General features: G+C 40.3%; 1 pseudogene across 1 annotated transcript; it reads right to left on the reverse strand.

Moving 5' to 3' along the window:
* Positions 1-1,315: 1,315 nt before the first annotated feature.
* LOC309807301 (magnesium transporter NIPA2-like) lies at positions 1,316-2,917 on the reverse strand (annotated as a pseudogene). The gene is made up of 2 exons (XR_014296182.1): positions 2,846-2,917; positions 1,316-2,643 (listed from the first exon to the last, which is right to left on the reverse strand). The product of XR_014296182.1 is annotated as a magnesium transporter NIPA2-like (transcript).
* Between the last annotated feature and the right edge of the window lie 2,076 nt (positions 2,918-4,993).

Raw genomic sequence — 4,993 nt, forward strand, 5'->3', positions numbered from 1 at the left:
AACCATCACTACAATCGATTTTATTTTATGTTATTTATTAAATTTTTTCTGATTTTGTGGGCGAAATTTATTTATTTATTTTTACAGAAGAGACTATTTAGGAGAACAAATCACAACAAATTATACATTTTAAAAAGATGACAAATGCTATAAACTCAAAAAATCCAGAAAAATAACACCACAATCAATTTTAGAACACTTTGTCACCCTGAAAAAATTCTCATACCCATTAGCAATTATTCCCCCTTTAACCTCCCCTTCCCAACAGCCCTAGGCAACCACTAATATACTTTGTCTCTATAGATCTGCCTACTCTGGACATCTTAAGTAAATGGACTCCTACACTTTGTGATTCTTTGTAACTGACTTCTTTCACTTAGCTTTCATTCTTTTTTTTTTTTTTTTTTTTTTTTTTTTAATAAATATCCTGTTTATTCTGAGCATTCAGACTTAGAAAAGAACTTTGTTTCAATTTGTCTTTTTATTTCAATATGAGCTAAACTTAAGAAATTACCCTAGTCTTCTGACTTCATTTCCCAGAGTTGTTAGAAGAGCTACATGACAATATAACTCCTTATGAAAATATATGGAAAAGTACAAGAGCTGATGTAAAAATGGTAATCAAGGTTCCAGGCATCAAGGGATTAGAGTAATTGAAGAATAAAACCAGCCAGGCTGTAGTCCGACAAAGGGTACGCTGGTTTATTAACAAGGTGCCGTCTAGGAAGGCCATCAGATGTTCACGGTGACAACTCACAGCCTGAGAAGTATTTCAATGTGGTGATTTCCTACCTTTTTTGTTTTCTGTTGTAAAAGAGTTTCCTTCATTTAATAACTTAGGAGTCTCTTAAATTAACATTTCAAAATTAAAATAATTCATCAAACGGGAGTCATTTTTACAGGTAAGGTAAATTACAGGATAATGTATTGAGTTAATTTTGTTTTTCTAAATCAAAAAGCCTTAAAATAGTCAAGAATTGACAGAGTGGGCATGACAAATATACATTTCAGACTTTCATCACCAATGAAAAAATAAAGCATTTTTATAGACTTAAAACTTTCATTAGTGCATTTAGATTTTGGTGAAGGAAAATTTAAAATACCTCTATAATAATACAATGTTAAAAGAAAAGTGGCCATGTACTGAGGTCAGTTTAGTGAGCTACCATCATTTAAATACAAGAAAAGTAATTTCTTGGTCCAGATTAGTGAAACCTTAAAAAAGATTGTCTCTAGAGAACACTATTTGAGAACAATGCTTTTTCAGACACATTCTGATACTCAAACTCACTTTATAACACAATTATAGATCAACCTTTTAATGACATCTTTCTTATTAAAAAGCTGTCAGATTTCCATTTCTTCGGGAGACGTTTTCAGCAGTGTGTTGTTCAATTCCACAGGTTAAGCTCTCTTCGTTATTATTAAGAACTTCATACATATTACAGAGACTGCCATTCACTGCTTTTTCGTCTTTCCGAAAAGACACGGGGAGACTTGCGAGACTAAAGCTGACGTCTTTAAAGGCATGCAACAAGAATATTCCCACAATGATTGTAAAGAAGCCACTCAGAGTGCCAATGACATCATCAACAGGCATGTCTTGCCACTCCTTAAAAAGAATAGCTGAGCAAGTTAAAACTGATGTTGTAAAGAAGACGTAATATATTGGAGTCACGATGGAGGTGTTGAATATGTCCAGGGCCCTGTTCAGGTAATTAATCTGTGTGCTCACACAGACTATGAGGCTCAGCAGCAGAATCCAGGCCAGCGGACGTCGCAGCACAGGCTTTCCAGCAAACAGCTCTTTGATGGCAATGCCCAGGCCCTTAACACAGGAGACTGAAAACGCGCCGATGACAGAGCAGATTGTGATATACACAAGAATGTTTGTCTGTCCATGGCGAGGTCCCACCACGAAGATTAATATCAAGGACACAATGACCACAAGTGTTGCAAAGACCACAAAACCTGGATCTCCTAGCTTGTGAGACATTTCATTTAAAGTCTCAATCTCCTCTTCTTTTGGAGCATGAATAACCATAACTGTAGATCCCAGAATACTTAGCAAACATCCAATTTTTCCATGAAGGTTAAGTCTTTCATTTAGAAAGTATGAAGAAAGAATGGCACTGCTCTCGTGGAGCCTTTCCTGGCAAGGCGCAGGAGGCCTTTTTTTTTCAAAATGAAACTCCCTCCAATGAAAATGCTGGAGCTCATAGCCAATCCCAGACCAATATAAAAGTCATATTTTCCACGGCCCTGGCTCATTTCGTTGGTTACTTTAAAAGTTCCTGTGAATCACATTGATCAAGAACAGAGAAACTGCTGCTGCTGGAGGCAGGATGATACAGTCTTCAAATAGTTTGAAAACAGGACGTCCGTGGACACAGTGGCAAGTCGGAGTCTGCTTGGAAGTGCAGAGAAGTTCCTCCGCACTACGTGGGGACAAAAACGGACACCCAGAAGGACGTTCAACCCCCAAAGCAGCAGCCAATGATATATACATGTACGTTTAATATGGTCTCTCTTATGAAAACGAGGCTGGAAACGGTTAGAGATGACTTATTCACTCTCATTTCCTCGTAAATAATACCCTTTATTCTCATTTAAAGTTTTAAGCCCTGGCACAGTAGCTCCAGCCTGAAAGGAAGAAAGTGGCGACCTCACCGCCGATGGCCGGCCCGCCGCGCGCGCGGCTTGCCCTCCACTATCCGGCCACGGTCACCTCCGCTCACACCCCCATACAGGCCGCACGGGCCACCCCCTCCAGAGCACGCGCGGCCACCGCCTTCGACGCCGTCCAGTGGGAAGTGCGAGCATCCGGGGCCGCAGCCGTGCGCACCTCTTCCTCCATGGGGGAGCGCCCAGGGGAACCTGTCCCGGACGACCTCCGGCCTCCACCGCCGCCACCAGGTCCCAGCTTTCATTCTTAATGCTTTAAAGAATCAGCCACATTGTACCATGTATCAGTACTTCATTCTTTTTTTATTGCCCAATAATATTCCATTGTATGGCTATGCCATTATTATTTTTGACTATTATGAATAATGCTTGTATGAACATTTGTATACATGTTTTTGTGTGGACATATATTTTCATTTCTGTTAGGTATAGACTAAGGAGTGGAATTGCTGGGTCATATGGTAACTCTATGTTTAACCTTTTCAGGAACTGCCAGATTGTTTTCCAAAGTAGCTGCATTATTTTACATTCCCACCAGCAGTGTGTGAGGTTTCCATTTTCTCCACATCCTTGCCAATACTTGTTATCATTAGCCTTTTTTTTTTTTTTTTTTTTTGCGGTACGCAGGCCTCTCACTGTTGTGGCCTCTCCCGTTGCGGAGCACAGGCTCCGGAAGCGCAGGCTCAGCAGCCATGGCTCATGGGCCCAGCCGCTCCGTGGCATGTGGGATCTTCCCGGACCGGGGGACGCGGGTTGGGGCACGAACCCGCGTCCCCTGCATCAGCAGGCGGACTCTCAACCACTGTGCCACCAGGGAAGCCCTATATTCTGGATACAAGTCCTCTATCAGATATGTGATTGCAAACATTTTCTCCTGTTCTATGGGTTGTCTTTCTTTCTTTCTTTTTTTTTTTTTTTAACATTTTTATTGGAGTACAATTGTTTTACAATGTTGTATTAGTTTCTGCTCTATAACAAAGTGAATCAGCTGTACGTATACATATATTCCCATATCCCCTCCCTCTTGTGTCTCCCTCCCACTCTCCCTATCCCACCCCTCTAGGTGGTCACAAAGCACTGAGCTGATCTCCCTGTGCTACGCGGCTGCTTCCCACTAGCCATCTATTTTACATTTGGTAGTGTATATATGTCCATGCCACTCTCTCACTTCATCCCATCTTACACTTCCCTCACCCCGTGTCCTCAAGTCCATTCTCTACATCTGCGTCTTTATTCCTGTCCTGCCCCTAGGTTCTTCAAAAACATTTTTTTTTTAGATTCCATATATATGTGTTAGCATACGATATTTGTTTTTCTCTTTCTGACTTACTTCACTCTGTATGACAGACTCTAGGTCCATCCACCTCACTACAAATAACTCAATTTTGTTTCCTTTTATGGCTGAGTAATAGTCCATTGTGTATATGTGCCACATCTTTATCCATTCATCTGCCAATGGACACTTAGGTCGCTTCCATGTCCTGGTTATTGTAAATAGTGCTGCAATGAACACTGTGGTATGTGTCTCTTTTTGAATTATGGTTTTCTCAGGGTATATGCCCAGTAGTGGGATTGCTGGGTCACATGGTAGTTCTATTTTTAGTTTTTTAAGGAACCTCCATACTGTTCTCCATAGTGGCTGTGTTGGTGGGAATCAGTTTACATTCCCACCAACAGTGCAGAAGGATTCCCTTTTCTCCACACCCTCTCCAGCATTTATTGTTTGTAGATTTTTTGATGATGGCCGTTCTGACCGGTGTGAGGTGATACCTCATTGTAGTTTCGATTTGCATTTTTCTAATGATTAGTGATGTTGAGCATCCTTTCATGTGTTTGTTGGCAATCTGTATATCTTTGGAGAAATGTCTATTTAGGTCTTCTGCCCATTTTTGGATTGGGTTTTTTGTTTCTTTTATACTGAGCTGCATGAGCTGCTTGTATATTTTGGAGATCAATCCTTTGTAAATTGCTTTGTTTGCAAATATTTTCTCCCATTCTGAGGGTTGTCTTTTTGTCTTGTTTATGGTTTCCTTTGCAGTGCAAAAGCTTTTAAGTTTCATTAAGTCCCATTTGTTTATTTTTGTTTTTACTTCCATTTCTCTTGGAGGTGGATCAAAAAGGATCTTGCTGTGATTTATGTCAAAGAGTGTTCTTCCTATGTTTTCCTCTAAGAGTTTTACAGTGTCCGGTCTTACATTTAGGTCTTTAATTCATTTTGAGCTTATTTTTGTGTATGGTGTTAAGAAGTGTTCTAATTTCATTTTTTTTACATGTAGCTTTGCCAGCACCACTTATTGAAGAGGATGTC

Source organism: Mesoplodon mirus (genome assembly GCF_964341445.2).
Source record: "Mesoplodon mirus genome assembly, chromosome: 7".
Classification (NCBI taxonomy): Eukaryota; Metazoa; Chordata; class Mammalia; order Artiodactyla; family Ziphiidae; genus Mesoplodon; species Mesoplodon mirus.